Source organism: Pleurodeles waltl, chromosome 7, assembly GCF_031143425.1.
Source record: "Pleurodeles waltl isolate 20211129_DDA chromosome 7, aPleWal1.hap1.20221129, whole genome shotgun sequence".
Classification (NCBI taxonomy): domain Eukaryota; kingdom Metazoa; phylum Chordata; class Amphibia; order Caudata; family Salamandridae; genus Pleurodeles; species Pleurodeles waltl.
The window spans coordinates 583872578-583885881 of NC_090446.1; the positions used below are offsets into that span (position 1 = coordinate 583872578).

The window sequence follows — 13304 nt, forward strand, 5'->3', positions numbered from 1 at the left end:
AAGGTAGAGAGATGTGGTGGAGAGGGTCCTACTGTTTTTCGAAGTGACAAACGTGGAGGACCTCAGAAGCGAGCCGTGATCATTCATTTGGGGGGAAAAGACAGTTATAAAATCGCAAAAAACCTCCTTCAAGACGCCCCCAAAATGCACACCATGCTAATAGCGGCCCTAAACAGACATTTCGAGCCCATGGCCAAAACTGATTATGAGCGTTTTGTTTTCAGACAAGCCTAACAACAAATGGAGGAGTCTATCGACTCATTCCACATGAGGCTGCGTGACCTGGCCATCACCTACAGATTCACAAGGGTGCGCATCGATAAAGCTCATTGTACGGATCCTCAAACAGTCGGGGAGGTCCCTGGCCGACATCCTCATGATGGGACGCACAAAGGAACTGTCAAAAGCCCGAGCGTCTCATATGGAGGCAGCCCTACAAAGGCCGATTAAAGAGGAGGCTGTCAACGCGATGGTCACACCCATGAACAGAGCAAAACAACACACGTACAAACCACCGACAAGACAGTGTGGGTACTGTGGCAGTCCACCACACAAGCCAACGGAATGCCCGGCAAGGGGAAAGAAATGTGCTGGCTGCGGGAAACTACACCATTTCATCAAAGTGTGCAGGCCAAGTAAGACTTGCACTGGAAATGCGTCCGTCAACGCAACAACAAGCAAGTTGGAACACGGCAGCGACATGGACAATGATGAAGCCGAAGAGCATATCATTCACTCCATGTTCACAATAGGAAACAAGGCCCAATCGTCAAAGAAACTACTGAGGTGTCAAATCAAAGTGGACACCCATGACATTCTAGCAGTTGTCGACACAGGAGCGTCCATAAACATTCTTGCCATCAGTGAGTACTGTAAAATGAAACCAGTCCCAGTTCTAACCAAAGCCAAAGTTAGAGTGTACGCATGTGGACAGAGCATGCGGCTTGCCCTAAAAGGTGTTTTCCAGACTACCATCACTTATAAGTCTAAAGCCGTTCGTACAAAAGTGTATGTGGCCGAAGGAGGACATCAAATGCTATTGCAAGACAGCGGAAGAACTGGGAGTAGTCACATTTGCATTTGGCATACACCGAGAGTCAGTGACAGAGTTCCTCACCCAGAACCACAGCGTGTTCGAAGGAATTGGGTGTTTGAGAAACAAGGAGGTGAAGTTACATATCAATAAAACTGTTCAACCTGTCGCGCTCTGCCACCGACACATAGCGTTCCACCTCAGACCACAAGCGAAGAAAGAGCTAGACCACCTTGAAAAAGCTGGTATCATCGAGAGAGTGACTGGGCCAACGCCGTGGGTGTCACCACTTGTAGTGGTGCGAAAACCAAAGCAACCCGGAGAGGTCCGCATCGGCGTGGACATGCGCCTTCCCAATGTAGCCATCAAAAGGGAAAGACACATAACACCCACGATAGAAAACATAATAGGGGACCTCAGTGGGTCGTGTTGGTTCTCAAAGCTCGACCTACTGTCAGGATACCACCAGTTGGTTTTGTCTAAAGAGTCGCACTACATCACAACGTTCTCCACACATATGGGTTTGAGTCGATACAAGCGTTTACATTTTGGAATATCAAGTGCAGCTAAGGTATTTCAAAATACATTACATGAGCTGTTAGCGGACCTGCTAGGTACAATCAACGTCAGTGATGACATCCTGATTCACGCACCAACAATAGCAGAACACCACTCATGGCTCAGGAGCGTATTACGCAGGATCCAAGAGTCAGGTTTGACTCTTCACCGCCAGAAATGTGAATTCCTGAAAGAACAGATACAGTTCTTTGGATATGTGTTCTCCGCCACTGGAGTAGCGCCTGACCCAGCGAAGGTGCAGGATGTCAAGAATGCTCCCCCCCCCCCACCTGCGTGACAGAAGTCAGAAGCTTTCTAGGCATGGTGAACTATTGTGGTCGATTTGTTAAAGATCTGGCATCCCTAACTCAGCCTCTTCGAACTTTGACCAAATAGTCAGAGCCATGGACCTGGAATTCAACTCAACAGACGGCATTCGAAGCTGTCAAGTACGCCCTGTCCAGTGACACAACTCTAAGATACTTTGACCCAATGAAAGAAACCAAGGTTGCTGTTGACGCCGGTCCAAAAAGATTAGGTGCAGTACTATTTCAGAAACAAAACAGCGACGACTGGTCCCCAGTTGCCTTTGCAAGTAGGTCCTTACCAGAAACTGAGCAGAGGTACTCACAAATAGAAAAGGAGGCCATTGCGGTGCACTTGGGATGCAAACACTTCCACATTTATGTATATGGCTGCCCCTTCCTGGTTACCACCGACCATAAGCCCCTCATACCTCTGTTCAACGGCACTGCATCAAAACCTCCTCTGAGGATCGAAAAATGGATGCTCCAGTTACAGGACTACAGGTGCCAGCTGGAGTATCGCCCGGGGTCAGACAACCCTGCAGATTATCTGTCCAGACACCCCCGAGCCGCCTCAGGCAGTGAAGTCTGTGAAGTGGAGGAAACAGAAGAGTATGTTAAGTTTGTCTCCGACAGATCCAGTCCACTACCCCTGTCAGTGGGCAAGATAGTCCAAGCAACAGCCAGTGATGAATGCCTCCAAAAGGCTCTGAAAGCTATAAAAGACAATCAATGGTTTGTAGTAAAAAAACAGCTTTCAACCCTGACAGCCGCTGCTCAGCGCATCCTGGGAAGTTTGTATCACGTAAGGGACGAGCTAACAGTGGATGCTGAAGGGTGTCACCTAAGAGGGTGCCGGCTGGTAATCCCTTCATCCCTCATGTCCAGAGTGGTGTAACTGGCCCATAATGATCACCAAGGAATAGTCAAGACTAAGAGCCGGCTGAGGTCCAAGGTGTGGTTCCCACTCATGGATGAACAAGTAGAAGGCATCAGCTAGCCTAGATTTTTGGAGTTTCCCAGATGGCCGGCATACAATGGTCATGATTGATGACTTTTCAAAATATCCTGAAGTAGAGATCATCCCCTCTCTCTCTGCTGAAGGAGTGATACCGCACATTGAAAAAATCATGGCAACTCACGGCCTCATTGCGGAAATCAAGACTGACAATGGTCCCCCTTTTCAGAGCCGAGAACTGGCCGGATACTTTGAAAGTGCTGGCATCCAACATAGACGGATCACCCCAAGGTGGGCCCAGGACAACGGTGAAGTCGAGCGCTGGTGATACGCATCGCCCATGCTAGTGAGTATGCAGTGTATTCATTTCTTAGGAACTACCACCATACCTTCAATTCTACAACGAGTAGAGCCCCGGGGTATGTGGTTTTTGGGAGAGTGGTGGTTGACTCAATACCACACCACTGATCCTGGATCCCCAACTCCATTGATCCTGATCAAGTCCAGGAGCGATGGTTTGCCACCAATTGATATGCCAGCCGCTGCCGACGGGCTCGACCGTCGGACCTCAAAGTTTGCGATCAAGTGTTGCTCAAGGAACTTTCTACAGGCAGCAAGTTCCGCATGCCTTTTGACCCTGCTCCGTGGCTGATTGTTCGGTGAGATGGATCTTCGGTGGTGGCTCGACGTGGCACTGACATTGTAACACGCAACGTGTCGCTGTTCAAAAAGTTTCATTCCTCAACTGAACCTTGTCTGGAGTCGGGATCCACAGAGCCGACAGATGACCTACCATCAGTACATGACTATGACAACAGTGATATTCCATGTCCTGAGGCGACAGATGATGCCCTACCAGTCCCTGCACCAGATGCTGTACCCTTAAGTGACGGGAGACTAAGGCCCTCATTATGACTTCCCGCTGAAGCCACAGGCGCCACAATACCGCCAGTGCTGGCAGTATTGGTGGCACCCTATTTTGACATTTCCGCTGGCCCAGCGGAAAAGTCACATCAACATTGCAGCCGGCTCATAATAAAGTCAGAGGCAATGTTGATGTGCAGCAGGTGCAGCAGCACCCGTCACACATTTCACTGCCTGAAATTCAGACAGTGAAATGCACAATGAGGCTGTGCCTGGGGGCATCTGCACTGCCCATGCCAACTGCATGGGCAGTGCAGGGGCCCCCAGGGGCACCCGAGTCCCCCTTACTGCTAGCCTTTCCAAACACCGCCATGGACAGGCTGGCGGTTGGGGACTCATAATCTCCAGGGCAGCGCTGCTTGCGGTATAGTGGATGGCCCGGCAGTATGGCTGTGGCTAATGTGCCACGGTCATAATACACTAGCAGAACACCGTCAGCCTCTTGGAGGTGTTACCGCCAGTGTTCCGCCGCCCGCCAGGGTCCTAATGACCCCCTAAATGCTGGCCAAGGGAGGTCTGAAGGCACTAGATACAATTTGCGCGGCAACCCTGCCCCGTCGATGAGGCTTCGTGATCATTTGACAGATAGGTGACTGTTTTGAGTTTTGCAACCTAATTGTTCTGTTTTCATTTTTAGGAGGAATGTAGTGTCACGCCAGTGAGGTAACTGATCGCTGAGCGCTACTAAGATTGATAGGACTGGAGGGGTGATGAGATATGCTTCCGCCATGTGTTTTCCCCCTCCTCATTTTGTGCTGTTTAATCTCTACCGTGGTCATGTGACCTATATGATAAATAAAGGTGTGGTCGGGGTGTGGCGTAGAGAAACGGCAGACGGACGCATGCGAGAGCCTAGATGCATGGTGCCGAGAAACCTTTACACACCGCCACGTGGAAAAAAGACCAGCAAAGGGTGTCGAGCATTTATTTCTGCGTAGTGCCGGCCACCGCGACACTACAGTATGGACCGGCACTGTAAATGTGTTTAACATACAACCTCCCGAATGCAATACGACATCTACGCAATGGCGTAGCGTGGGTTGTCAGCACCCGGGGCAAGGCAAGTAATTTGCGCCCCCTAACCCGTGGATTTTAGCACTCGCGATCGCGCCCCCCCCCAGATGTTGCGCCCGGTGCGGCCGGCCCCCCCTGCACCCCCCACGCTACGCCACTGCATCTACGCTTTTAAAATTGTCTGGACTAATTATGATAATACTCGCATGAGATTGCGCCACTAACTGATAATGTTTATCTACAACTCATGATTCAGATCTGCTGGCACTCTATGAATCCCAAAATATTGCACCCTCAAGTGGTTTACTAAAAGAACACAAATGCAGTTAACAGCACGGCATAGATGCGATGTTAGTTTCAATAATCAATTTTAGCATACAGACAAATTATTGTATTTCTCTGTGGATTTTACATAAAAGATAATGAGCGTAGAAGTGATTTATCGGAAATATTATTGGGCGCATGTGGTACCCTACATTAGCAAATATTTTGTTAATTTTCATTACGTTCCGTGAGTCAGTCTCCATCTTTCATCAGAAATCTGGAAATTGCATGTTTAATGCATGACTGTTTTTTTTCTCCTTTGTGCACGTGGTTTGGTGAGGTGGGGGGTTGGAGAGGGTAATGTTTCATCATGTAAATCACAACCTGCTGTTGGAGATTCACCCATTGGTGCCAGAGAGGACTGGTTGACTATTTTATGGACTGGACCTCCCCTGGCAGATGGTTGCACACCGGCTCCACTATGCAGGCCTGTATATCCGACTTTATTCCACATCGAAAGTGAGCACAACGGAAACTCGCTTATTTTAAACAACTTAATTTTTCATTGCGCCCCATAAATAACACTTGCTCTCAAAAAAAGAAACAATTTAAAGAATGTCTGGACTGAAACTGCGCCTGCCTCATATTTTTAAACTCATTGATTCTCTTTCATTACGTATCAGCTTGTTTTCTACTCATTGCTGTACCTCATGGACTTCATTTTGTAGGAAATATATTGCAATCTGGCGCCACCATGTGGCCAGCTTTTTTATAGTCAAATACGCCTGTTCAGAAGTTTCATCCGTACACAGTTACCAAATTAGTGTTCATCTGGAACTTACCACACCAGCAATGGGAGTCCGGTACAGCAGTACAGCCATTCGATGTTTTTTTTTTAATTGACTTACATATTGCAGGGCCTTTAGTGATTAGACCAGTTGCTTGTATTTGTTCTTACTTTGACGAGCGAGAGAAATGTGGTAAATAATGTAGTGGGAGCTAAGGCTTGTGGAAACTTGTTGCAGACATAAGGCTTCTTGGTTCCACTGGCAGGGTTAATCAAACCTTGCACAACTGCTGTAGTATTGATTTGGAACATTATAGACTGCATTGCAGGTATTTGATCATGTGCCTTGCTGAATAGACCCAGGCAGGTGTGCCCTTTGTGGGTACATTAGGTGTGAGGGGGACGGTGCACACAGAATGTCAGTCATTGGCATATTGCTATCAAAAGATCCCACTTCATGAGCGTATTCTGTCAGCGCTGTTGTAGTCTGATCAGAAACTAAGCACGCTGGTATTTGTATACCCACAGCAAATAGAGTAACATTAAAACTAGCCCTATTAACTTTACAGCTGCTGTCCTATTTTCCGAATTCCATATATGACTTGATGCTCCAGTCAAGGATTTTTATTTGTATTCTGGGATTTGTAGTTCTGGGATGCTGATGTCTAACTCATATCAAGGCCAAAATCGGCCTTCAGACTTTCTGTCTGAGAGGGGCTGCCGAAATAGTACAGTTGTAAACCTGGACGATCCGTGATACAATATTTCGATGCATTGTGGACAAATGGCACGGAGGTTAATTGTACATTTCAAACGGAGTGCGTACTCCTGGTCACAAATATTAGCGGAACAGTATTCCCGATTCTGTTGCTCATCATATGAAATGAGGGGTCGCAAGGATGAGGGTACTGTGCAGCAGCAGCTGTTTGTGTTACCCTTCCCCTAAAAATAAAAATACTGACCAGCATATGAGTAAAGCTAGAGAATGTACCATGTCAGCCAAGCTGTCAGTAGCTCTTGAGATCACTGCTGTCTGAAAGAGCAGCTATTCACTATTCCACCTGTTTTTCACTGAGGAATGCTGGTACTCATCCCCACATTAAAAAGGTGCAGGTTCTCTGCACCTACCCAATTGGGCAGACCTACTGCTAGCTAGTGCCTCGAGTGGTCGACGAGACTTATCCACTAAGGCAGAAGCTGCGGGCGGGGGTCAGGTAGAGAGTCAAGGAAAAAGCATCTCTATTGAATTTTGCCCCCAGGAGCAATCATGTTATGTTGCCTCCCACGATTTGCGCATGCGCCGTTGCCGGTACTGACTGCCCAGCATACCATATTGTGGGCCTGTTTCGAAACTCCAAAGCGTGCAACAGAATCCATCTTGTACTTCTCCACTCCCCTGTTCAGCCGCAGCATTTGGCGTTTTTACAGCACTATTGCTGCCGCCCCATACACCCCAGCTTTCTGCCTACTTTGGGTGGGAAGTTGCTGTCAGGCAGCCAGAATATCACAGATGCAACAAATAGCCAAAATTACATTAGATGGTGGCTAATACTTTGAAGCATTTGACCTTCCTTGCTTATGCATATTTTGGGATGCAAAAGATCATCACTTGCCAATCCAAAGAGCCCAAATTGTGTGAGAACTGACTGTTTTAGAAAGATAGATTAATGGTATTTTAGAAGAAAAGCTTATTTCCAGGTGTACATTTTGGTCCCAAAAGCGAGACCTATTGGCTATGCCAATGCTTGTTTAAGTCTGGTTTCACAGCGCATCTGTCGCATTACATATTGTGATAAAAAAACGATTACTGTAACTACTACAGAAAGGGACTGTGGCTCTGCCCACATGTTGGTTTACCTGAGTACATTTTTTGATGTGGCCAAATCTGTGCGCTTCCACGGAAAGGCTTCTTGACTTCCAAGCATCAGAGGTCCTTTGTTTATCAAGTTCCATGAGTCAGGTATCTTTATCAAGGCAAACTATTCTGATAGGACAGAGCTTACGTCACCCACATGCCACGGCAATCTTTTCTGTCTGCTGCACAGCCGGGAGGAGGGCGGTCACGAGCAATGTGATGCTGTACCGGAGTCCCAACTCCTGTTCACTATCATCAACAACAGAGATATCTTAACAGGGCACTCCTTGAGAAAATTGTGTTTTTTTCTTTTTCCTAGCTTAAAGATTTATGACCTTGAAAGACATGCATGTAGAGGCGTTTTTAAGCTCACTGGCTCCCATTTGCTTACTTACCCCTCTCTCCATTCCTGCCCATGTCTTGTCAGTTGTTACTTCATCAGCCTTTACGTACGGAGCCTTCACATCAAGATAGGTAGATCAGGAATGTATTTAGGTCACTGAGTTTACATCTGAGGTGCCTTCATTTTGCAGGGATGTTTGTAAGTACTATGTCTTGCTTTATATATTTGAATTCCAAGAGAATAAATGAATTATTCTTTTGGCTGTATTACTTAATTGTTACAACCTACAATGCTAACATATACCTTTTTTCAAATTCAATATTTTTTATGTTAAATTACATTTATTACTTAATATAATGTAACTACCTTCCCCTAAACCCCACAAAATCCTTATTACCAATTAATGCTACTATTCCATGAACCCTAAAACCCTTTATATCTCAATTCTACCTATCCTTGAAACTTTAAAAAACCCTCACAACCCTTTACATCTACCCAACCCTGAATCCTAAAAACCTTTAATACCACTTCATCACTATATTCCTCCACACAAAACTTTTACCAAACCTTAATGCTACACATCACTGAACCCTAAAAACGTCTTAATACCACACAACGCTACCTTTCCCTGAACCCTAAGAACCCCTTAGAACCGCCTACGCTACCCTCCAATGAACCTTACAAACACCTTACCATCCTTTCACTCAGGGAGTCTGCCTGTTGAAAGCATGTGAAGCCTTAGGATGAAATACTGGGAAATAGTGAGAACTAAACTATTCATTCTCTCACTAATTCCTAATTTCTCAGGGGACCCTGGGGATCCCACTAGTGATCCCTGTTATTTCTATCACCCGTCCTCTCCCTGCAGTTATCAATGCACCCAGTATTGGTAACTGTGTGGGGGGGGGGACACTGGATGATATCAGGGATGTCATTGTTAGTACGCCTGGGTGGAACTTGCAGAGTTTCATTCTACGAAATTCCATGGAGTAACATAAAAACTCTGTGAGATTCCACAGAGTTGGAATCGAGCATATTGCACTGCTCATCCTGCTTTTTAGCACCGGGAGCTTCTTCCGTGCTGCAAAATCAGCAAGAACAGCACCAGAAGGCACGCCAGAAGGCGCTGCTCCTTTCTGCCTCCCAAGTAGATTTTCTACTCGAGTAGCAGCTTTCTCAGCCCAACCAGTCTTCAACTGCCACAGCCTCCCGTGTTAAGAAGTCTTGCTGGGAATCATTCTACCATGAAAAATCTTGCAGAGGAATGCAAATGTGTGCTCACCAAATTAACACTGGAAAGCCACGTCCAAGAAAAAATTCTGCCACAAGGCAGGTGGTTGAGTTTTTCCAGAACTCAGCACTGCAAGCGGAACGCAGAGTCAGCAAAACTTCTCAAACTCTGCAAGCGGAGTGAAATGTTTTGCCCACCCCTAGTTTTCAAGCCCTAAGTGGAGTTTAGCAACACAGAAAAGCTAACCTTTTTAAAGAGTTAGAATAATTTATTTTTAGGGCATCAAAGGATACACTTCCAGGACTCTGATGGAATCCCTTCTGATGTTTATGTACAGTGGAAATATGCTGCATTGACACTTGAAAAAATTAGAACTGCATCACTGAGGGGGTCATTTACAGAATGTTGGATTTTTTCAGTAATAGCATTACCAGAGGCCATAGTGATGCCATTAAAACAAATTTAGTGAAAAATGGGTATGCACCGTTTCTGCCTGCTTTTCAGCAAATATTGGTGTAAAATGAGTACCAGCATTTTGCTTGTGCTCTGGTACTAATAGGAATGGGACACAGTATTTTTCTCCTAATGCAAAAATAGGGTTAAATGCACTGAAAACTAATTTCCACACATTTCACTGGATTTTATACAGCATCAGACACTCTTATTGACCATCTAGGTAGTATGTCTGTGAATGACAATACAGCAAATAGTCAATGAGAATTTTACATTTTTCATAATAATGTCCTATTTGTGGAAAGTAAATAAACAACTTGTCTTTTTAGGTTTCACTTGACAGCGTGTCTGTCAGGGTAACATACTTTAACCAATTCTTTAAAAAATGCAAAGATTGGGATTTGGCTTGGCTCCATCCAGGGAGTGTTACTGTCTCACCTCATGCTATAATTGTGTCATGTTTCAAGGAAGTATTTCCATCAGAATGCACGAGGGACTATTCTAAATCTGAAAAATAAATAGAACTATGCCATTTATAACATTCAGTGTTTGTTCTTACTTGTGCTTTCTACACAGAAAGCAACATTGTTTTAAATAATTTTACCAGGATTGGCAAATCTGATAAACAACATTTGTGTAATCAATGCATGCAAACAACATTTGTGACTACCTGGGTTCACAGTTGTTGCTATCCAATGCCTGTTTTCAATTTGTTTTTGGCGACTACCTGATATCATTTCAGATATTGGGGCTCAGAATTTAACATGACCAGCATTGCAGTTTGCCTCTGAACTACGTCGGTAGTACAGTACAGATAATCATCAGTGTATTTTTGAGGATTGTGGGGCCCCCTGTTCATAACAACTATTAATTTTATCACCACTTTTGTTAACAGTTGAAATATGTCTTTAGTTGGATCCCACAAATCCCTAAAATGACACTTTTCAAAGAGAGACTGAGGTTGAGATATGCGGAGAGAAGAAATGACAGCAAAGAGAGTCTGAGGTTGAGATATGCAGAGGGAAGAAAAGACAGTCAGATATAGAAATAGACAGAGGTGAGCTAGAAAGAGACAATGTTTACTGTCCCAGGGGACCTCTTGAAGGTGGGGACCCTGGGCACTCGCCTACTTCGGCCATGCCTTAAAACGTCTCTGAATCGAATCATCATCTTGAGCAATGTGTAATTATTGGTATTTATCTACACTATCAGTGTGTGACTACTGGGGTCGCCACCCGTGTGCCACTAGTCATCCGACACATTTGTTATGCTTGCAGTGCCATGTTTGTGTCATGTGTGCTGATAGAACTGTTTTCCATGATATTATCGGACAGCATTATCTCTGCAACCAGCCATTTCTGCTAATTATGTCTAGTTTATGTTCCCTAAGTCAGTTCATAAAAACGGTGAAGGAAGGAAATCCCTTTCTTGCCTGGCTTAAATGTTTGGAACATTTAGCAAGAAGGAATCCTTGTACAGCCCTGATGAATGCTTTTGACAAATTCCTAGCACACAAATGGTAGGAAACTTCGGTACCCTAAAGGATAAAAAGGGCCCTGTACTCAAGCCATCCTGAACATACTTTTATTCATGCCCACGATAACAATTAATAAAGAAAATTCCTGAGGTATACCTTAAGTGCTATCTTTTAGCGCAAAATACTTCCTCGCATCCATTTTGGATGCAAGGGTGCATTTTACGTTATGAAAATAGTGCTAAATGCCGGTATTAAGGTGCACCTTTAGCGAGCGCGAGCGGCTGCTCATGCTCGAAATTCATAATCTTTTGCATTGATCACTATTTCTTAGTGCAAAATGCATCCCTGCGCCCATCTTGGATGCGAGGGGGCATTTTGTGCTAGTGAATACCACTTAATGCACATTTACTCTTCTTGCATAATTCCACTAAATCTTACAGAATTTGGGGTAATTTCACGTGGTTATGCTACACAGACGGAATTAGTCGAATTTCGCCCACCCCTAGTTTTATAACAATTATCTTTTGACTGAAATAATATGTACATAGGGAAAGCGTTTTGAATGTCACAATCATAGGGAAAACTTTTTGTCGGTTGGGGACAGATATCCTCAACTGTCTGATTCCAGATTATAACCAGTTCGGTACTGCACAGGGGCCAATATGCTGCGAAAAGATACACTCCATTCACGTATTATTGCAGCTGTACTATGGTTCAGTAATTAGCAACTTCAAAGCTTTACATGCATGGGATTCGCTTGCCACCATGTGTCCACTGTTGGTAGTACACGCATACTGGTATATCGATGCTTGTTGAACATTTGGATCCAAACATAAGTATTCAACCAAAGTGCTTTAAAACAGATGTTTTCGAGTTCTTCAACTTTCGCCCAACGTTTAGTTTCCTTTTACTGCAACACAGCTATGCGGCATTTAACCTTAACAAACACCTGACTACTCTATAGGAATTCATTTGTTCACCTCTTAACGCCATGTGCGAGGATAGTCTAACTGAAGATTTGTATTACAATGAAAATTTCAATTAATATTTAATGGACTGAAACACCGAAACTGTTTTAATTCCTTTGTGAACAAAAATTCACATTTACCACCCTAATCATTAGACTTCCAACTTTAAGTGTAACCCTTACCTTATACTCTAGCTCGAACCCTGACCCCTAGCCTTACCAAAACCCAGTTAGTTACGTTTAACCTATTTAACAATTGCAGCCCTTTATTTTTCTGGCACAGTCTACGTATAACAAAAAAGATTTTATTTTTGTTGTAGGGAAGTCACCTATTTTCTTCCTAGAGATTTTTTCATAAATTCTACATAGCGACACAAAGGGGCATATTTATACTCCGTCTGCGCCGAATTTGCGTCGTTTTTTTCAACGCAAATTAGACGCAAAACTAACTCCATATTTATACTTTGGCGTTAGACGCGTCTAGCGCCAAAGTTCATGGACAGAAGTCCCCTAGGCATGGCCATTGGGCAAGGGGGCATGACTCCTGTCTTTGCTAAGACAGGAGTCATGTTAATGGCGTCTGGGCGCCCCAAAAAAATGGCGCAAATCGGGTTAAGACGATTTTTTTGCCTCAGCCTGACTTGCCCCATTTTTGGACGCCCAAACGCCATTTTTACCTACGCTGGCGCTGCCTGGTGTACGTGTTTTTTTTTCACGCACACCAGGCTGCGCAGGTCGGCTAACGCCGGCTAACGCCATTCAATAAATACGGCGCAAAGTGTCTACCTATATTTGGACCACTCCCCTTAACCGGAGACATCCTCTTATGGACGTCATTTAGAGGTCGCCAGGGGTCGCTACTGCGACCCCTGGCTTGCCCTTTGTGACACCTGACACTGCCTTTGCGACCCCTGGCCTCAGAGGTGGCAAATTCAATGCCAGGAAAAGAGTCGCAGCTCATTCTTCTGGACGTCAGTTGGGGCTCCACTCTTTGTTTTTGACATTTATTTATTACACTTATAGTGATTAATAATTTTTATTTGCTATGAGTGTTATAAAAATGGAGTAGAATTAGCTGGAATATGCCTTTCCACGGCAGCTGAGGTAAATAAAAAATGCTTTTAAATATATGTTG

General features: G+C 44.7%; 1 protein-coding gene across 1 annotated transcript in view; it reads right to left on the reverse strand.

Annotated features, from left to right (window-relative positions):
• REEP2 (receptor accessory protein 2) overlaps positions 1-13304 on the reverse strand; it is a 106249-nt gene that overhangs the window by 23430 nt on the left and 69515 nt on the right. The window lies entirely within an intron of this gene.